At 42.5% G+C, this 21,867-nt stretch overlaps 10 non-coding genes across 10 annotated transcripts; all 10 read left to right on the top strand.

The window, feature by feature from the left end:
• Window positions 1–221: 221 nt before the first annotated feature.
• On the top strand, window positions 222–300 carry LOC118576884. The gene has a single exon (XR_004944081.1). It is a non-coding gene; the product is annotated as a small nucleolar RNA SNORD115 (small nucleolar RNA).
• A 1,715-nt stretch (window positions 301–2,015) lies between these two features.
• Window positions 2,016–2,094, top strand: LOC118576878. Its single transcript, XR_004944076.1, has one exon. It is a non-coding gene; the product is annotated as a small nucleolar RNA SNORD115 (small nucleolar RNA).
• Window positions 2,095–3,817: 1,723 nt separating this feature from the next.
• On the top strand, window positions 3,818–3,895 carry LOC118576885. The gene has a single exon (XR_004944082.1). It is a non-coding gene; the product is annotated as a small nucleolar RNA SNORD115 (small nucleolar RNA).
• Window positions 3,896–5,638: 1,743 nt separating this feature from the next.
• LOC118576888 lies at window positions 5,639–5,716 on the top strand. Its single transcript, XR_004944085.1, has one exon. It is a non-coding gene; the product is annotated as a small nucleolar RNA SNORD115 (small nucleolar RNA).
• A 1,721-nt stretch (window positions 5,717–7,437) lies between these two features.
• On the top strand, window positions 7,438–7,515 carry LOC118576894. The gene has a single exon (XR_004944091.1). It is a non-coding gene; the product is annotated as a small nucleolar RNA SNORD115 (small nucleolar RNA).
• A 3,629-nt stretch (window positions 7,516–11,144) lies between these two features.
• LOC118576895 lies at window positions 11,145–11,222 on the top strand. The gene has a single exon (XR_004944092.1). It is a non-coding gene; the product is annotated as a small nucleolar RNA SNORD115 (small nucleolar RNA).
• A 1,739-nt stretch (window positions 11,223–12,961) lies between these two features.
• LOC118576889 lies at window positions 12,962–13,039 on the top strand. The gene has a single exon (XR_004944086.1). It is a non-coding gene; the product is annotated as a small nucleolar RNA SNORD115 (small nucleolar RNA).
• A 3,016-nt stretch (window positions 13,040–16,055) lies between these two features.
• On the top strand, window positions 16,056–16,134 carry LOC118576886. Its single transcript, XR_004944083.1, has one exon. It is a non-coding gene; the product is annotated as a small nucleolar RNA SNORD115 (small nucleolar RNA).
• Window positions 16,135–17,766: 1,632 nt separating this feature from the next.
• LOC118576871 lies at window positions 17,767–17,845 on the top strand. Its single transcript, XR_004944069.1, has one exon. It is a non-coding gene; the product is annotated as a small nucleolar RNA SNORD115 (small nucleolar RNA).
• Window positions 17,846–20,848: 3,003 nt separating this feature from the next.
• On the top strand, window positions 20,849–20,927 carry LOC118576872. The gene has a single exon (XR_004944070.1). It is a non-coding gene; the product is annotated as a small nucleolar RNA SNORD115 (small nucleolar RNA).
• Window positions 20,928–21,867: the final 940 nt, after the last annotated feature.

The following is a 21,867-nucleotide window of genomic DNA, read 5'->3' as shown; positions in this document are numbered from 1 at the left end:
TCAAGAGTTACCTGACATATTCCCCTTTCTTCCTCCAGAACAGCTGCTCTTTTGAAGAAGAAAATATATTCTGAGGGATTCTTTGAAACAGATTTTTCCAGAATTGTTTGTTCTTTTGGCCTTAAATTCTCATGGCAAAGGCCCACATGAGTGCCTGCAGGCCTGGTAAGCAATGAGGGTTGTGTCACAAAGGCATGTGTAGGTGTGCTCTCTGGAGACCTGGGTCTAGCATAATAAACTTATGACTTGAAGAATGATGATGACATAAAAATCATGTTCCAAAGAATAATGCTGAGGCCCAGACTATGGTGAGAGGAGAAAGAGGTGCCTCATTTCCTTGTGGCTTCCTTCAGGCCCAATACAGAGGCCCCGCTATGCCTAAGCCTCAATTCCCCTCCTTGCGAATGCTATGCTTTCCAGTTGCAAATACCTAGCAGAGCCCAGAGGGCTCCATTCAAAGCAGCTCTTGGGACTCTAGAGCTTGAGCAAGGCTTAAGTTGTCATCACATTTCTCATGTCCCTGTCTCATCTCCTGTTTTTCAGTGACCTGGGATTTCATTTCAGAGCCTAAAGCATGCTGGCACATTTCAGGTAGTAGAAGAATAAGCCCAAGGCCTGGGATCCTTAAGGGTCCTGTGCTTTCTTCCTGTTAACCCTCTGACACCCAAGAACTTTCCACTTATAAGCACAGCCTCCAGGTTCTGGCTTGATAGTGGTAATACTCTACCACTCAGGTCATTGTGTGCAGAATGACAATTCAAAATGCACACTCTGTCCTGCACAATTCCAAGGGAATTGGACAGGAGCCCTTGATAAGGTACTGCTAGGGAATGCCCATAGGAGGAGTCAGGATGCTCAGAACTTCTCTGGTTCATTCCACAGGGAGAGAGAAAATGACACTTGAATTTACACTCCCACCTACTTATCCTTTGGCTATCCTTCTGGATAGGGAAGGGCCAGGAAGACACTCAAGATCACATTGTTACAGAAGGCTTTTCAGCCACCTCCTTGCTGAAAGGGCTTTCATTGGAGCCATCTGGCATATACATAACCTCAAGGAAAAATCGGGCCACTTTTTAGGCATATGGGACACAGGGACATCTTCAACATTCTAGTGCTAGAGAGTGACAGCACGGCATTCCCTACCCATGTGCCTTAGGGAACCCATTTCTTTGGCCTCCCATCCGAAAGGCCACAGGAACTGAGGTGGGATTGTGTAACTTGACAGACATTCTCTTCCTGGCCTCAAGGCCATAAGCCCTGATTTTTTTCAAACCCAATCAACAATAGGCATTAGCATTGGATTTCGGCTTCATGAATGTCCTACAAAGCTCTAAGCACGCCATTCTCTGACAACTGTGATGTGGAATTTCTCTAGAGGTCTAGAGCAGGCAAGTGACACACCCTGGGGAGCAGCAAGTGACACCTTTGGGAAAATGGATTTTTCTGTAGGCATTTGTCTGTGGGTGTCAGCCTTTATGTGTTCTACCATGGAGAACTGATGAATGGCCTCTGACATGATGGGGCCAGTGCAGAAATCACTAGAAAAAAAGATTTAACTAGCCCTGCATAGTGTCTTGACAATTGTCAATGGTAACAGTCAGAACATATGGGGAAAGGTGCCTTTACTGAAACACTGAAGTTTCCAAGTCAGGAATGAAAGGATCCTATCTGTAACTCTGTGGAAGCACTCTCAGTGTATTTTAATTTCCAGGGGCCAGAGATTTACAGAGACTTGACATGCTTTCAGACCATGGTCACTTTTCACAGAACAGGCAATTTTATCAATGGCCCATCCCAAGGGTGACCTGATATCCTCCCCTTTCTTCCTATACAGATCAGGCCCTTTGAAGAAGAGAATTTATTCTGCTGAATGCTTGAAGCAGCTTTGACCAGAATGGGCTGGACATTAGCTCTCAACTTCTCATGACAAAGGACCTCATCAGTTCAGTCTGCCCTGGTAAGCACTTTGTTTGTTTCCCAAAAGCATATGTAGCTGTCCTCCTTGGAGCCCTGGGACTATGATGACAAACCTATGTCATAAAGAGAGATAGTGACATAAAAATCATGCTCAAAAGAATGATGCTGAGGCCCAGGCTGCAGGGCATGGGCTATAGATATGCCTCATCTCCTTGTGGCTTTCTTATGGCCCAATTGAGAGGTCAGGCTATACCTCATCCCTGATTGCTCACCTGGGGATTCCTATGCTGTCCAGTGGCAGATACCGAGGAGAGCCCTGAGTCCTCCCTTCAAAGCACCTTGTGTGACTGTCTACTCTTGTACAAGGTTTTAGTTGCCAACACAGTGCTCATATCCCTGTCTCCTCTCATGTCTTTCAGTGACCTGGGATTTTGTATCAGAGCATGAAGCATCCTGGCACCTCCCAGTAAGTGGAAGAATAAGCCCAAGGTCTGAGTTCTCTATGGGTCTGGAGCCTTCCCCTTCTAAAGTCTCTGAAACCCCCAGAATCTTTCCCTTTTAGAAGCACAGCCTCCAGGTTCTGGCCTGATTGTGGTAATATTCTACCCTTAAGGTCTTAGGGTGCAGAATGGCTATTCCATGCACACCTTGTCCTGGACAATTCCAAGGTTGTTGGAAAGCAGCTACTGATCAGAGAATATAGGAGAATGCCTAAAAGTGGAGTCATAAGGCTCAGAGCTTCTCTTGTTCATGCCAAAGAAATAGAAAAACATACACTTCACTTTTTTCCCTGCCTAGTTTTATCCTTGGGCCTCTCATCCTGTTTGGAATGGGCAGGGGAAGACCTTCAAAATCATATTGTTTCATAAGGCTTGAGAGCCACACCTTTACTGAAAGGGCTTTCATGTGAGGCATCTAGCATAACCTTAACATCATGATTCACCCTGGCCTCTTTGGGCAGAAGGACATTTTGAACATTTTATTGTACAACAGTGCCTCCAAGGCATTCCCTACCCATGTGACTTAGTGACCCCACTTGATTGACCTCCCATCTGAAAGGCCAGAGGAGCCAATACGAGATTGTGTATCTGGGCAGGCATTCACTTCATGGTCTAAAGGCCATGAGCCCTGAATGTTCACAAAATCTCTCAACAGTGGGTTTTTGCAACGATTTTCTGTTTTGTGCATATTCTATAAAATTGTAAGAACACACGTTGTTAATCACTGTGATGTGGAATTTTCCCCTTTGACATAGAGCAGGCAAGTGACACAGGTTGGCAAGTAGCAAATGACAACTTTGGTAGAATGGATTTTTATGTAACGATTTGTTTGTGAGTCTCGGCCTTTATATAGATAGTGCTCTAACATGGAAAATTGATGACAGCTCTATGATTTGGTGGGTCCAATGTAGGAATTAGAAAAAAATATATTTAAATAGTTCTGAATAGTGTTGGGACATTTGTCCTCAGTCTAATGCTAATAGAGCATGAGAGGAAAGGTGCCTTTACAGAAAATCTGGAGTTAAAATTTAGGCAGACACAAAAGGTCCCTACCACTTACTGTGCTGCAGGACTCACTGTGTATTTGATTTTTGAAGGGCCAGAGATTTACTGATCCTTGGCATTCCATCACACAATGGTTATATCCCCCAGACCATGCAGTGTTACAAAGGACCATTTCAAAGTGCCCTGACATACTCCCCTTTCTTCCTCCACAACAACTGCTCCTTTGAAGAAGTGAATCTATTCTGTGGGATCCTTTGAGGCCAAATTTTCCTGAATTGGCTGTACTTTGTGCCTTAATTCTCATGGCCAAAGTCCACATGAGTGCCTGCAGGCCTGGTAAGCAATGACGGTTGTGTCACAAAGGCATGTGTAACTATGATCTCCAGAGACCTGGGTCTATGAAGACAAACCTATGTCATGAGGAAAGATGGTGACATAAAAATCATGACCAAAGAATGATGCTGAGGCCCAGACTAAGGGCAGAAGAGAAAGAGGTGCCTCATCTCCTTGTGGTTTCCTTGAGGCCCCAAACCAAGGATCTGCTCTCCCTAAGCCCTAACGACTCAATTATGGTATCCTATGCTCTCCAGTTGCAAATACATAGCAGAGCCCTGAGGGCTCCATTCATATCACCTCTTTGGACTCTGTCCTCTTATACAAGGCTTTAGTATCCAACACACTGCTCATGTCCCTGTCTCCTCTCTTGTCTTTGAGTTACCTGGGAATTTGTATCAGAGCCCGAAGCACACTGGCACATAAAATCTAAATGGAAGAATAAGCTTAAGGTGTGGGATCTATATGCATTCTTTGCCTTCCCCTTGTAAAACTTCTGACACCCCAAGAAACTGTCAACTCAGAAGCACAGTCTCAAGGCTCTGGACAGATTTGGCAATATTCTAGCATTCGTGACTTTGGGTACAGAATAACAATTCCAAATGCACACCCTGTCCTGCTCAATTCCAAAGGAATCAGACAGGAGCCACTATTCAAGGACTGAGGGGAATGCCTATAGGTGGAGTCAGGCTGCTCAGAGATTCTCTGGTTCATGCCACAGGTATGCACAAAATTACACTTCATTTTTCTTCCCCACCTAATTTTATCCCTGGGTTGGCCATCCTAATTGGAATGGGCAAGGGACAACCTTCAAGGTCATATTGTCACAGAAGGCTTGAGAGCCAAATCCTTGCTGAAAGGACTTTCATGAGGGGCCATCTGGCATACACTTAACATCATGGTTCATCCTGGCAACTTGTTGGGCAATTTGGGCAGAAGGACATTTTTTACATTCTACTGCTAGACTGTGCCACCAAGGTATTTCTTCCTCATGTGACTTACTGACCCCACTTAAATGTACTCCCATCTGACACACCACAGGATCCAATACAGGTTTTTGGATCTAGGCACACATTCTCTTCCTGGCCTCAAGGCGATGAGCCTTGATTCTTTTCAGACACTCTCAACAGTAGTTTTTTGCAATGAAATTCTGCTTCATGTGTATTCAACAGAGTTGTAAGAACACATCTTTATGAACACAGGTTTGTCAAATTTCCCCTGGGGTGTGGAGCAGGAGAGAGATATAGGCTGGTGAGCAGCAAATGACACCCTTGGGAGAATGGATTTTTATGTAGGGATTTGTCTGTCAGTGTAGGCCTTTATATAAATTGTGTTCTAGTATGGAGAATGGATGACAGGTGTCTGACTTGGTGGGGCCAATACAGGATTTATAAGGAAAAATATTACCTGGCTCTATATAGTTCATGACAATTGTCATCAGTCTAATGGTAACAGTCAGAGCAGGAGGGGAAAGGAGGCTTTATTTAAACACCAAAGTTAAAAGTTTGGTAGGCATGAAAGGTACCTATCACTTACTGTGTGGCAGGACTCACTGTATATTTGATTTTCAAAGTGCCAACAATTTACTGATGTTTGTTATGCTTTCAGACCATGGTCACTACCCACACAAACCATGATGTGTCATCAAAGACACATCTCAAGTATGACCTGACATACTCTTTTTTTCTCCCGACAAACCAGGTGCCCTTTGGAAGAAGAGAATCCATTCAATGGGATCCTTTGAAGCAGAATTGAGCAGAATTAGCTATACTTTAGGCCCAAATTTCTCATACCCATGGCGCTCATCAACTCTGGAAGCCCTGGTAAGCAATGTTGGTTGTTATTCTAAATGCATGAATAGCTGTGCTCTCTGAAGACCTGGGTCTATGATGACAAACCTATGACATGAACAGAGATAGTGACATAAAACTCATGCTCAATAGAATGCTTTGAGGCCCAGGCTGCAGGGAAGGGCTGAAAGAGGTGCCTCATCTCTTTGTGGCTTCCATGAGGACCAGTTCAGCGGTCATGATTTCCCTAAGCCCTGATTTCCCTAAGCCCTCTGATTTCCCACTGGGGAATCCAGTGCTATCCAGTAGCACATACCTAGGGGATCCCTGAGGCCTCCCTTCAAAATCACACTGTTTGAGTCTCTACCCTTGTACAAGGGTTTAGTTGCCAACACACTATTCATGTCCCTGTTACCTCTCCTGTCTTCCAGTGACCTGAAATTTGTTTCAGACCCCAAAACATCCTGGCACATTTCAGTTAAGGGAACAATAATCCCAAGTGCTAGGATCATTAAGGGTCATGTGCCTTCCAGTTCTAAAGTCTCTGACAACCCAATAATCCTTCCACTTTAGTAGCACAGCCTCCAGGCTCTGGCCTGATTTTGGCGTGCAGAATGACAATTCCAAATGCACACCCTGTCCTGCTCAATTCCAAGGGAATCAGAGAGGAACTGATGATCAGGGTCATCAAGAAAATGCCTTATGTGGAATCAGAAAGTTCAGAGCTTCTCTGGTTCATGCCACAGGAATAGAGAAACATACACTTCACTTTTCTTCCCTGCCTAGTTTTATATTTGGGCCTCTGATCCTGATTGGATTGGGCAGGGGAAGACCTTCAAGGTCACATTGTAACAGAAAGCTTGAGAGCCACATCCTTGCTGAAAGGGCTTTCATGAGCAGTCATCTAGCATAACTTTATTATCATGCTGCACCCTGGACACTTCTTGGGCACATTGGGCAGAAGGACAGTTTGAACATTTTATTGCATAACAGTGCCACCAAGGCATTCCCTACCCATGTGACTTAGTGACCCCACTTGATTGACATCCCATCTGAAAGGCCTCAGGAGCCAATATGGGATTGTGTATCTGGGTAGGCATTTTCTTCATTGTCTCATGATCATGAGCCCTGGTTGTTTTCAGACTCTCTCAACAGTGGGTTTTTGCAATGAATTTCTGTTTTGTGCATATTCTATAAAGTTGTAAGAACACACGTTGCTGAACACTGTGATGTGGAATACCCCCCTTGATGTAGAACAGGCAAGTGACACAGGCTTCCAAGAACCAAATGACACCTTTGGGAGAATGGATTTTTATGTAGCAATTTGTCTGTGAGTCTCGGCCTTTATATAGATAGTGCTCTAACATGGAGAATTGACAACAGCTTTCTGACTTGGTGAGGCCAATGCAGGAATTTGAAGAAAATGTATTTAACTAATTCTGCATAGTGTCAAGACATTTGTCCTCAGTCTAATGCTAAGAGTCAGTGCATGAGGGGAAAGGTGCCTTTACTGAAATCCTGGAGTTAACATTTAGGCAGGCATAAAAGGTACCTACCACTTCCTGCATTGCAGTACTCACTGTGTATTTGATTTTTGAAGGGTCAGAGATTACTGATCCTTGGCATGCCTTTACACACTGATCATGGCAGTGTGATCAAAGGCCCATCTCAAGAGTGCTCTGAAATACTCCCCTTTCTTCCTCCACAACAGCTGCTCCCTTGAAGAAGTGAATTTATTCTGCAGGATCATTTGAAGCAGATTTGTCCAGAATTGGTTGAATTTTGGACCTTAAATTCTCATGGCCATGGCCCTCATAAGCACCTGTAACCCTGGTAAGCAATGATGGTTGTGTCACAAATGCATGTGTACCTATGTACTCTGGAGACCTGGGTCTATGATGACAAACCTATGTCATGAAGAAAGATGGTGACATAAAAATCATGGCCAACGAATGATGCTAACTTCCAGACTAAGAGCAGAGGACAAAGAGGTACCTCATCTACTTAGGAATTTTTTGAGTCCCAATACAGAGGCCCTGCTAACCCTAAGCCCTGTTTCCCCACCTGGGGAATCCTATGCTCTCCAGCAGGAAATATCTAGCAGACCCCTGAGTGCTCCATTCAAAGCAGCTCTTGGGACTCTAGCCCCTTGTGCAAGGCTTTAGTTGTCATCACTGTCCTCATGTCCCTGTCTCCTCTCATGTCTTTCAGTGTCATGGGATTTTGTTTCAGAGCCTGAAGCTTCCTGGCACATTTCAGTTAAGTGGAAGAATAAGCCCAAGGGCTGGGATCTCTAAGGGTCTTATTCCTTCTCCTTCTTAAACTTCTGACACCACAAGAAGCTTTCCTCTTAAAAGTACAGACTCCAGGATGTGGCCTGATTGTGACAATATTCTACCCCTCAGGCCTTTGTGTGCAGAATGACAATTCCAAATGCACAGCCTGTCCTGCACAATTCCAAGGATGTTGGACAAGGATGCTGATCAGGGATTTTAGCGGAATGCCCAGAGGTCAAGTCTTTGGGCTCAGAACTTCTCTGGTTTATGTCACAGGTATAGAGAATCTTACACTTCACATTTTTCCCTGCCTAGTTTTGACCTTAGGCCTCCCATCCTGATTGGAATTGGCAGAGGAATACCTTAAATGTCACATTGTCATAGAAGGCTTCAGAGGCACACCCTTGCTCAAAGGGATTTCATGAAGAGTCATCTAGCATAACCTTAACATCATGCGGCACCATTGCCACTTCTTGGGCAAACTGGGCAAAGGGACATTTTGAACATTGTATTGCTCGACAATGCCACCAAGGCATTCCCTACTCATGAGCCTTAGTGACCCCACTTGATTGACCTCCCATCTGAAAGGCCACAGAGGCCAATATGGGATTATGTATCTCGGCATGCGTTCACTTCCTGGCCTAAAGGCAATGAGCCCTGATTGTATTCAAACTCTCTCAATAGTAGGTTTTTGCTATGAACTTCTGTTCAATATATTCTATAAAGATGGCAGAACACACTTTTTGGGCTTAGAAAGAAGTCAGAGAAACATCACTCTTTACAATAGCCTCAAATAATATAAAATACCTGGTTATAACACTAACTAAACAAGTGAAGTAACTTTTTCATAAGAACTTTAAATCTCTAAGGAAAGAAAATGAAGAAAATATAAGAAAATGGAAAGATATCCCATGCTCATGCTTAGGCAGGATTAACATAGTAAAAATGGCTAATTTACCAAAAGCATTGCAATCCCCATCAAAATCCCAACACAATTCTTCACAGACTTGGAAAGAAAAATACTTAAATTCATACTGAAAAACAAAAGACCCAGGAGAGCTAAAAGATTCCTGTATAATAAAGCAACTTCTGGAGGTATCACTATCCTTGATCTCAAGCTCTACTATCAAGCTATAGTAATAAAAACATCTTGGTGCTGGTATAAAAACCAACATCCAGACCAATGGAATCAAATTGAAGACCCTGACATTAATCCATGAACATATGAACACCTGATTTTTGACAAAGAAGCCAAAACTATACAATGCAAATAGAAAGTATCTTCAACAAATGGTGCTGGCATACCTGGATGTCAATATGTAAAAGATACAATTAGATACATATTTGTCACCATGCACAAAACTCAAGTCCAATTGGATCAAAGACCTCAACATAAATCCAGTTACACTAAACTTATTAGAAGAGAAAGTAGGAAGTACACTTGAATGCATTGGTACAGGAGATCAATTCCTTTATATAACACCAGCCGCAGAGACAATGAGTACAACAATTAATAAATGGAGGGTTGAGGATTTAGCTCAATGGTAGAGCACTTACCTAGCAAGCACAAGGCCCTGGGTTTGATCCTCAGCTCAAAAATAGATAGATAGATAGATAGATAGATAGATAGATAGATAGATAGATAGATGGGACCTTTTGAAACTAAGAAGCTTTTGTAGGGCAAAAGACATGGTCAATAAGAAAAAAGGACACCCTGCAGAATGGGAAAAGACCATTACCAACACCACATCTGACAGAGGACTCCTCTCCAAAGTACATAATGAATACAAGAAGCTAGACATCAAAATACTGAACAATCCAATTTAAAAAAAAATGGGCTAAAGAGCTTAACAGAGAATTCTCAAAAGAGGAATCACAAATGGCTGAAAGACATTTAAAGAAATGCTTAACATCCTTAATCTTCAGAGAAATGCAAATCAAAATGACTCTGTCACCTTTCACCTGTCAGAATGGAAATGATCACAAACAGTAATGACAGTCAATGTTGGAGAGGATATTGAGTACATGAACATTCCACCACTGTTGGTGGCAATGCAAACTTGTAAAACCACTGTGGAAATAGTATGGAGGCTACTCAGAAAATTGGAAATCCATCTACCTCAAGTCCCAGCTATACCACTCTTGGACATATGCCCAAGTAATGCTCAATCATACCACAAAGATAGATGCTCAATTATGTTCACAGCAGCACTATTTGTAATAGCCAGAACCTGGAGACAACCTAGATGCCTGTCAACTAAAGAATGGATTAGGAAAATGTGGTACATATACACAATAAAGTACTCCTCAGCAGAGAAAAACAATGACAGTATGAAATTTGCAGGCAAATTGACAGATCTAGAAAAAAAATCATCTTGAGTGAGGTAACTCAAACCCAGAAGTACAAACATGGTGGATTCTAGACATAAAACAATGAACAATCAGACTCCAACCAGCAGAACCAGGAATGCTATATAGCAGGGGGGACCCTAGGAAGACTGTGTCTTAAACAATTTTGGTTTTACTAAATTACTCAGCAAGCCTCAATTAAACATTTCACTATTATAATAAGAATTTATACTGTATCAATCTGATAATAGAAAAATTAATTAATTTTAAAAAAAGAACACACTTTTCTGACCACTGTGATGTGGCATTTCCCCAGGGTTGTAGAGCAGGCAAGTGATACCGGCTGGTGAGCAGCAAATGAACCCCTGGGAACATGGATTTCCATGTAGTGATTTGTCTGTGATTCTCGGGCGTTATATAGACAGTGCACTAACATGGAGACTTGATAACAAGTCTCTGACTTGGTGAGGACAATGCAAGAATTACAAGAAAAATTATTTAACTAATTATGCATAGTGTTGGGACAGATGTCATCAGTCTAATGTTAACAGTCAGAGCATGCAGGAAAGGTGCCTTTACTGAAACCCTGATGTTAAAATTTAGGCAGGAATGAAAGATAACTACCACTAACTGTGTGGCAGGTCTCATTGTGTAGTTGATTTTTGAAGGGCCAGAGATTTACTGATCATTGGCATGCCTTCACACCATGGTCATATGCCACAGACCATGCAGTGTCATCAAAGGCCCATCTCAAGAGTGCCCTGACATACTCCCCTTTCTTCCTCCAAAACAGGTGCTCTTATGAAGAAAAGAATCTATTCTCCTGTATCATTTGAGGCAGATTTGTCCAGAATTGGCTGTACTTTGGACCTTAAATTCTCATGGCCAAGACCCACATGAGCGCCTGTAGCCCTGGTAAGCAATGTTGGTTGTGTCAAAAAGGCATCTGCAGCTGTGCTAAGTGGAGACCTGCGTTTATGATGACAAACATACATCATGAAGAGAGATCGTGTCATAAAATTCATGACCAAAGAATAATGCTGAGGCCCAGGCTAAAAGGGAGTGGAGAAAGTAGTGTCTCATCTCCGGTGGCTTCCTTGGCTCAATCAGAGGCCCTATTCTCCCTAAGCCCTAATGCCCCACTTGTGGTATCCTATGCTCTCCAGTTGCAAATACCTAGCAGAGCCCTGAGGGCTCCATTCATATCACCTCTTTGGACTCTGTCCCCTTGTACAAGGCTTTAGTTTCCAACACACTGCTCATATCCCTGTCTCCTCTCTTGTCTTTTGGTTAGTTACCTGGGATTTTGTTTCAGAGTCCGAAGCACACTGGCACATTGCAGGTAAATGGAAGAATAAACTTAAGGAGTAGGAACTATATGTGTTGTTAGCCTTCCCTTTATAAAACCTTTGAAACCACCAGAAACTTTGAACTCAGAAGCTCAGCCTCCAGGCTCCAGCCTGATTGTGGCAATATTCTAGCACTCATGCCTTTGAGTGCAGAATAACAATTCCAAATGCACACCCTGTCCTGCTCAATTCCAAAGGAATCAGACAGGAGCCACTATTCAAGGACTGAGGGCAATGCCTATAGGTGGAATCAGGCTGCTCAGAGACTCTCTGGTTCATGCTACATACAGGTATAGAGAAACATAAACCTCATTTTTCATCACCCCTAATTTTATCCCTTGGTTTGCCATCCTAATTGGAATGGGCAGAGGACAACCTTCAAGGTCATATTGCCACAGAAGGCTTGAGAGCCAAATCCTTGCTGAAAGGACTTTCATGAGGGGCCATCTGGCATACACTTAACATCATGGTTCATCCTGGCAACTTGTTGGGCAATTTGGGCAGAAGGACATTTTTTACATTCTACTGCTAGACTGTGCCACCAAGGTATTTCTTCCTCATGTGACTTACTGACTCCACTTAAATGTACTCCCATCTGACACACCACAGGATCCAATACAGGTTTTTGGATCTAGGCACACATTCTCTTCCTGGCCTCAAGGCGATGAGCCTTGATTCTTTTCAGACACTCTCAACAGTAGTTTTTTGCAATGAAATTCTGCTTCATGTGTATTCAACAGAGTTGTAAGAACACATCTTTATGAACACAGGTTTGTCAAATTTCCCCTGGGGTGTGGAGCAGGAGAGAAATATAGGCTGGTGAGCAGCAAATGACACCCTTGGGAGAATGGATTTTTATGTAGGGATTTGTCTGTCAGTGTAGGCCATTATATAAATAGTGTTCTAACATGGAGAATGGATGACAGGCTTCTGAATTGGTGGGACCAATGCAAGAATCATAAGGAAAAATATTTAACTGGCTCTGCATAGTGTCATTTCAATTGTCATCAGTCTAATGGTAACAGTCAGAGCATGGGGGAAAGGTGGCTTCTTTGAAACACTGAAGTTAAAATTTTGGCAGACCCAAACGGTACCTATCACTTGCTTTGTGGTTGGACTGACTGTGTCTTTGATTTTCAAAGGGCCAGCAATTTACTGATGTTTTTTATGCTTTCAGACCATCCTTACAACCCGCAGACCGTGAAGTGTCATCAAAGAACCATTTCAATCTTGCCCTGACATACTCTTTTTTATCCCGACTCAACAGGTGCCCTTTAGAAGAAGAACATCCATTCAGTGGGATCCTTTGAAGCAGACTTGAGCAAAATACTTTAGGCCCAAACTTCTCATAGTCATGGCCCTCATCAGCTCTGGAATCCTTGGTAAGCAATGCTGGTTGTTATTACAAATGCATGAATAGCTGTGCTCTCTGAAGCCCTGGGTATATGATGAAAAACCTATGACATGAAGAGATATGGTGACATAAAAATCATGATCAATAGAATGTGCTGAGGCCTAGGCTGCAGGGAAGGGCTAAAAGAGGTGCCTCATCTCCTTGTGGCTTCCATGAGGCCCATATCAGCGGTCCTGCTATCCCTAAACCCTGTTTTCCCACTGAGGAATCCTATGCTATCCAGTAGCACATACTTGGAGAGCCCTGAGGCCTCCCTTCAAAATCACCTTGTGGGACTCTCTACCCTTGTAAAGGTTTTAGTTGCCAACATACTATTCTTGTCTCTGTTTCCTCTCCTGTCTTTCAGTGACCTGGAAACTTGTTTCAGAGTCTGAAGAATCCTGGTACATTTCAGGTAAGGGAACAATAATCCCAAGTACTAGTATCTATAAGGGTTTTGTGCCTTCCAGTTGTAAAGCCTTTGACATGCCAAGAATACTTCTAATTTAGTAGCCCAGCCTCAAGCTCTGGCCTGATTGTGGCAATATTCTACCCCTCAGGCCTTGAGTGCAGAATGGCAATTCCATGGATACCCTGTCCTGGACAATTCCAAGGGAATTGAACAGGAGTCACTGATCAGGGCCTACAGGGGAATGACTGTAGGTGGTATCAGAGGACTCAGAGCTTCTCTGGTTCATGCCACAGTTATAGAAGAACTTATCCTTCTATTTTCTTGCTTGACTAGTTTTATCCTTGAGATTTCTGTCCTGATTGGAATGGGCAGGGGACAAACTTCAAGGTCACATTGTGACAGAAGTCCTGAGTGCCTAATCCTTTCTGAAAAGGCTTTCATCAGGAGTCATCTGGCATAAACTTAAAATAATTGTACAACCTGTCCATTTATTGGGCATATTGGGCATGAGTACATTTTGAATATTCAGTTGCTTGACAGTGCTACCAAGGTATTCCCTACTCATATAACCTAGTGACCCTCATTGATTGAACTCCCATATGAAAGGCCACAGGAGCCAGTATGGGATTGTGTATCTGGGCAGGCATTCTCTTCATAGTCTCAAGGCCATGAGCCCTGATATTTTCAGACTCTCTCAACAGTAGGTTTTTGCCATGAATTTCTGTTTCATGTACATTTCAAAAGTTGTAGGAACATTCTTTGGTGACCACTGTTATGTGAAATTTCCCTGGGGTGTAGAGAAGGCAAGTGAGACAGGCTGGCAAGCCGTACATGACACCATTGGGAAAATGGATTTTTATGTAGGGATTTTTCTGTGAGCCTAGTCCTTCATATAAAAGGTGTTCTAACATGGAGAATTGATGACAGGTCTCTGACTTTGTGGGACCAATGCAGGAACCATAAGAAAAAATATTTAACTTGCTCTGCATATTGCCATGTCAACTGTCATCAGTCTAGGTCTAACAGTCAGAGCATGAAGGGAAATGTGCCTTTATTAAAACACTGAAGTCAAAATTTGGGCTGGCATAAAGGTACATATCACATACTGGGCAGCAGAACTCACTGTGTATATGATTTTCAAAGGGCTAGAAATTTACTGATCCACTTCTGTGGAATCCTATGCTATCCAGGGGCACATAACTATGGGATCCCTGAGGGCTCCATTCAACAGCCCTTTTTATGACACTCTACCCTTGTGTAAGGCTTTAGTGGCGAACATACTGCTCATGTCCTTGTCTCCTCTGCTGTCTTTCAGTGACCTGGGATGCTGTTTCAGATTCCACAGGATCCTGGCACATTGAGGTAATTGAAAAGATAAGCCCAAATGCTGGGATCTCTAAAGGTCATGTGCCTTCACCTTCTAAAGCCTCTGACACCCCACGAATCTTTCACTTTCCACTGTAGAAGCACAGCCTCCAGAGTCTGGCCCGATTTTGCCAGTCTTCTACCCTTCAAGCCTATGGTTATTGAGTGGCAATCACAAACACACACCCTTTACTGGAATTTCCAAGGGAATTGGAAAGGAGCCACGTATCAGGGCCTGCAGAGAATACCCATAGGTAGAGTCAGGAGGCTCAGCACTTCTCTGGGTCATGGAACAGGGATAGAGAAACTTATACTTCACTTTACTTCACCACCTAGTTTTATCCTTGAGCCTCCCACCAGACTTGGACAGGCATGGAAAGACCTTCAAGGTCATATTGTGACAGAAGGCTTGAGGCCACATCTTTGATGAGAGGGATATGAGGAAGGGACATCTGGCACACCCTTGAGCTCATGATGAACCCAGGCCAGTTCTTGGACTTATAGGACATAGGGACATCTTGAACATTCAAATACTGGACAGAGCCAACATATATTCCCTATGACTGTGACTAAGAGAACCCATTTGATTGACCTCTCATCCATCATGCCATAGGAGTCAAGGTGGGATTGTGTTTCAGGGCAGATATTCTCTTTCTGGCCCCAAGGCCATAAGTCCTGATTGTTTTCAGACCCTCTAAAGAGTAGTCATTCTTAATTATTTTCAGCTCCTCAAATATTCTACAAAGCTGTAACAACACACATCTATGACAAATGTGATGTGGAATATCCCATGGCTGTAGAGCAGGCAAATAACACAGGCTGGGGAACAGCAAATGATGCCCTTGGGAGAATGAACTATTTATGGAGCTATATGTCTGTGGGTCTCAGACTTCAAATACATAGTGCTCTAGGATAGAGAACTCATGCCAGGTCTCTGACTTGATGGAGCCTAGACAAGAATCACAAGGAAAAAGATTTAACTAGTCCTGCATAATGTCTTGACATTTGTCATCAGTCTAATGTTAACATTCAGAGTATGAGTGGAAAGGTGTAGTTAATGAAACATTGAAGTTAAATTAAAGACAGGTTAGAAAGTAACCTATCCATTACTGTGTGGCAGGACTCACTGTTAATGGATTTTTCAAGGGCCTAAAATGTACTCTTCCTTGGCAGGCATTCAGAACATGGCTACATCCTGCAGAGTATGCAGAATCATCAATGGCTCATGTCAAGAGTGCCCTGACATCCTCTCCTTTTTAACTCCTGAAAAGGTGCCCTTAAGAAGAAGACAACTCATTCTGCTGAATCTCCTGAAGCATATTTACTAGGCTGTGCAGTCCTTGGTCTAAACTTCTGGAGACCTGGGTCTATGATGACAAATCTATGTCATGAAGAGACATTATGACATAAAAATCATACACAATAGGATTATACTGCAGACCAGGCTGCAGGGCAGGGAAGAAAGAGGTGCTTTGTCTCCTTGTGCCTATCTTAAGGCCCAATGTGCAAGCTCTGCTCTCCCTAAGTCCTGTTTCCCATCCTGGGGATTCCAATGATATTCAGGGGCACATAACTTGGAGAGCCCTGAGGGCTCCATTCAAAGCCCCTTGTGTGACTCTCTAGCCTTGTGCAAGGCTTTAGTGGTGAACACAGTGCTCATGTCCCTGTCTCCTCTGCTGTCTTTCAGTGACCTGGGATGCCGTTTCAGAGCCCACAGCATCCTAAAGTAATCAGGTAATAGGAAAGTTCAGTCCAACTGATAGGATCTCTAAAGGTCATGTCCCTTCATATTCTAAGTCCTCTAACATGCCAAGAACTTTTCCAGTATAGAAGCATGGACTCCAGGATCTGACCTGATTCTGGCAATCTTCTGCCCTTGAGGCCTATGGATGCAGAATGGCAATCCCAAAAGCACACGATGTCCTAGACAATTCAAAGTGAATTGGACAGGAGACATTGACCAAGACCTGTCCATAGGTGAACTCAGAAGGCTAAGAGCTTCACTGTTTCATGTTAGAGTAGGGCTGGAGAGATGGCTCAGCCATTAAAGGCTAGGTTCACAACAAAACATATAAGAGTTCATGTTAGAGTGATAGAGAAATTTACACTACATTTTACTTCCATGTCAATTAATTAATTAATTAATTAATTAATTAATTAATAAAAATTTTCAAGTATCAGCTTGATAGAGTATAGATCCACATCTTAATAGTGGAATGTTTCAATAATGCTTGCGCACAAAATGAGTCAACCTAAAACTTATTATAAGTCACACTCATCCTAGGGATCCTCCTCTTTATATATTGCCTCTGTGGTTCTGTTGCTTGTCATCTGATTGTTCTTTGTTTTATAACTAGAATCCACTTATGAGTGTGTAAAAACCAAGTTTGTCTTTTGAGTTTGGGTTACTCAGGATGATTTAGTCTAGTTCCATCCATTTGCCTGAAAATTTCATGCTGTCATTGTTTTCCTCTGCTCAGTAGAACTACATTGTGTATAGGCACCAATTTTCGTACTCCATTACTTAGTTGTCAGGCAGCTATGTTGTTTCCACATTCCAGATATTACAAATAGTGCTGCTATGAATATATTGGAACATGCATCTTTGCAGTATGATTGAGCAATCCTTGGATATATGCCCAAGATTAGAAGTTGGGTGTTGAGATAGTTTGATTCCCAAATTTCGAAGAAACTGCCATACTGATTTTCACAGTGGTTGAACAAGTTTGCATTCCCACCAACAGGACTCACTGTGTATTGGAATTTCCAAGGGCCAGAAATTTACTCATCAATGATAGGCATTCATAGCATGGTCTCACCCCAAAGACTGTGCAGTGTCATCAAAGACTCATCTCAATAATGCCCTGACATCCTCTCCTTTTTCTTCTGCAAAAAGGTGCTGTTATGAAGAAGCTGGCATGTTCTGCTACATGCCTCCAAACAGATTTCACCTGGCTGAGCTGTCCTATGGGCCTCAACATCTCATGGCCAATGCCCTCATCAGTGCCGGCAGCCCTGGTAAGCAATTTTGTTTGTATCCCAGAGGCATGTGCAACTCTTCTCTCAGGAGACCTGGGTCTATGATGACAAACCTATGTCATGAAGAGAGATGATGACATAAAAATCATGCTCAATAGGATTACGCTGAGGCCAAGGCTGAAGGGCAGGGGAGAAAGAGGTGCCTCATGTCCTTGTGGCTTCCTTGAGGGCCCATTCACAGGCCCTGCTCTCCCTAAGTCCTGTTTCCCCTCCTGGGGAATCCTATGCTCTCCAGGGGCACAAATCTACAGGAGCCTTCAGGGATCCATTCAACAGCCCTATGTATGACACACTACCCTTGTGCAAGGCTTTAGCAGCGAACAAACTTTTCATGTCCCTGTCTCCTCTGCTGTCTTTCAGTGACCAGCAATACTGTTTCAGAGCCCAAAGAATTGTGAAACATTTCAGGTAATTGGAAAGATCAGCCCAAATGCCAGCATCTATAAAGGTCAGGTAACTTCATCTTCTAAGTACTCTGAGACACCAAGAACATTTCAATTTTGGAATTATGGCCTACAGGTGCTTGCCTGATTTTTGCAATCTTCTGGCCTGCAGGCCTATGGGTATAGAATCGCAATCCTAAATACATACCCTGTCTGGGAAAATTCCAAGTGAATTGGACAGGAGCCATTGATCAGGTCTGCAATGGATACACATATGTGGACACAGAAGGCACAGAGCTTCTCAGATTCATGGAACAGGGATAGAGAAACTTACAGTTTAATTTACATCACCACCTATATATTTATATATGATCCATTTATTTATTTATGATTTATTTATTTATTTTTAAGATCAAGTAGATACCCTGTAAGTTCTTATCTTAATTGTGAAATGTTTCAATAAGACTTGCTCAGTATTTGAGAAAAACCAAAATGTGTTATAAGCCACAGTTTGCCTAGAATTACCACCCTGCTATGTATATAGTCTCCATGGTTCTGATTGTTGTATCTGCCCGAGAGAGGTATGTGTGGTTATTGAGGTGGTATGATTCCCTATTTTCTGAGAAACTGCCTGATTTCCACAGTGGCTGTAAATATGCATTCCCACTAGCAGGGGAGGAGTATTCCCTTTATTACTCTTCGACTAAAATGTTGACTCTCATTAGTGTTTTGGATCTTAGCCCTTCTGAGAAGTGGAAAGTTGTATCTCAGATTTTGGAATTATAGCGTCCAGCCTGTTGCCTGATTCTTGCAATCTTCTGGCCTGCAGGACTAAGGGTATAGAATCACAACCCTAAATACATAACCTGTCCTGGACAATTCCAAGTGAATTGCACAGGACACATTGATCAGGAACTGCAAGGAATACACATAGGTAGACTCAGAAAGCTCAGAGCTTCTCAGATTCATGGAACAGGGATAAAGAAGCTTACACTTCACTTATTTCCCCGCCTAGTTGTTTATTTAGGATTTAGTTAAATATTTATTTATTTATTTATTTATTTATTTATTTATTTATTTATTTATTTTTAATATCAACTTGACACACTGGAAATTCTTTTCTTATTTGTGAAAAGTTTCAATAAGGCTTGCTCAGTAAGTGAGTAAACCCAAAATTTATTAAAAACCACCATTTTCCTGGGGTCTTCCCACCCACTATTTATATAGCCTCCATGACTCTGTTGGTTATATCTGCCCAAGAGAACTAGGGTTGGGTCTTGAGTTAGTTCAATTCAATATTTTCTGAGAAACTGCCTGATTTCCACAGTGGTTGTACATGTTTGCATTCCCATGAATGTACGACTATTCCCTTTGTCCTGCATCCTGTGGAACATTGAATCTCTTAGTGTTTTGGATCATACCACTTCTGAGTGGTTGAAGGTTGTATGTCAGAGTCTTTTGGATTTGCATTTCTCTGATAATTAATCATGTTGAGTATTTCATTAAAGTCTTTCAGCCAATTCAGATTCCTCTTCTCTGTTTACCTTCCTTGAATTCTTTTAATTGGATTGCTCAATATATTGAAGTTAGTTTCTTGAGTCCTTTACAGACTGTGGTCTTACCTCTGGCAGATGTGGTGTTGCTGGAGATATTTTCCCATTCTGTAGCCTGTCTTTTGGACCTCAAAAGCTTCTCGGTTTCAAGAGGTCCCATTGATTAATTGTGGTGCTCAGTATCTGTGCTTTTGATACCTTATTTGGGAAGTGATCTCTGGTACCAGTGCATTCAAGAATACTCACTACTTTCTCTGCTATTGGTTTTCATACCAGTAACAAGCTGTTTTTTGTACTCTATCTCTATAGCTGGGCTTGGGTTCAGGGATGAGGATGCCTCCACAGGTTGGTAAATTATACAGGATTGTTTTAGCATTCATGGTTCTTTTTTCTGACATGAAGTTGAGTATTTTTTCCAAGTCAGTGAAGAATTATATAGGGATTTTGATGGGGGTTGCATTGAAACTGTAGATTGATTTTGATGAGGTTGTGATTTTGCTATGAGAATCCTAACTCTCAAAAAGCATGTGAGATTCTTCCTTTTTCCTATATCTTCTTTAACTTCTTACCTCAGAGATTTAAAGTTCTTATCGCAAAGGACGTTCCCTTGTTTCCTTATTGTTATAACAGAATACATTTTATTATATGTGGCTATTGTAAAGGGTGATGTTTCTCTGACTTGTATCTCAGCCGTTTTGTCATTTGTGTATAGAAGGTCTACTGATTTTGTTGTTGATCTTGTATCCTACCTCTTTACTGAAAAGATTTATCAGCTGTTCGAGTTCCATGTGTAAAAATATTCAAATGCTGGTCATGGGCACCAAGGCAATGCGGGCCCCTGTGACTTAGAGAACCCAACCCACTATATTGAACTCCCTTCCGTGAGTCCACAGGAGCCCGACAGGCATTCATACCATGGTGTCACCCAGCAGACTGTGCAGTTTCATCAAAGGCTCATCTCAATAGTGCCCTGACATCCTCAACTTTCTTCTTCTGCAAAAAGGTGCCATTATGAAGAAGACAGCTTGTTCTGCTACATGCCTGGAAACAGAATTCTCCTGGCTAGGCTGTCCAATGAGCCTCAACCTCTGATGGCCAATGCCCTAATCAGTGCTGGCAGCACTGCTAAACAATTTTATTTGTATCCAAAACACATGTGTAACTGTGCTCTCTGGAGACTTGGGTCTATGATAACAAACTTATGTCATGAAGAGAGATGATGACATAAAAATCATGCTCAATAAGATTACTCTGAGGCCCAGGTGAAGGGCTGGATAGAAAGTGGTGTCTCATGTCCTTGTGGCTTCCTTGAGGCCCCAGTCACAGGCCCTGCTCTTCCTAAGTCCTAACGCCTAAGATATCCTTGAGAATCCTATGCTATCTCGGGGCACATATGTACGGGATCCTTGAGTGCTCCATTCAATAGCTCTTTGTATGACAATATAAACTTCCACAAGCCTTTAGAGGCAAGCACACTGCTCATGTACCTGTCTCCTCTTCTGTCTTTCAGTGACCTGGGATGATGATCCAGAGCCAGCAGAATCCTGAAAATTTCAGGTAATTGGAAAGATCAGCCCAAATGCCAGCATTTCTCAAGGTCATGTGACTTCATCTTCTAAGTACTCTGACACCCCAAGAATGTTTCCACATTAGAATCATGGCTTCAAGGCTCTGGCCTGATTCTGGCAATCGTCTGGCATATAGGCCTATGGGTGCAGGATGACAATCCCAAAGACACACTCTGTCCTGAAATATGCCAAGTGATTGGGATAGGAAGAGTTGAAGAGGAACTGCAAGGAATGGACAGATGTAGAGTCAGGATGCTCACAGGTTTCATATTCACGGAACAGAGATAGAGAAACATACACTTCATTTTAAGTCCCTGCCTATTTATATATTTAGGATTAATTTAAACTTTTTTATTTATTTTTCATATAATCTTGATACACTGAAGGTCCTTCCCTTATTTGTCAAATGAATTATAAGGCTTGCACAATAAGGCTTCCTCAATAAGTGTGTAAACACAAAATTGCCTATAATCCACAGTCTCCCTCAGGCCCTCCCACACGCCATGTGTATAGCCTCTGTTGTTCTGTTTGTTGTGTCTGCCCAAGAGAGCTATGGTTGGGTCTTGAGTTAGTTCCATTCCCTATTTTCTGAGAAACTGCCTGATTTCCACTGTGGTTGTACAAGTTTGCAT

Source organism: Onychomys torridus, chromosome 1 (assembly GCF_903995425.1).
Source record: "Onychomys torridus chromosome 1, mOncTor1.1, whole genome shotgun sequence".
NCBI lineage: Eukaryota > Metazoa > Chordata > Mammalia > Rodentia > Cricetidae > Onychomys > Onychomys torridus.
Note: the sequence above shows the minus strand (reverse complement) of the source record. Positions and strands in the feature narration are given on the sequence as shown.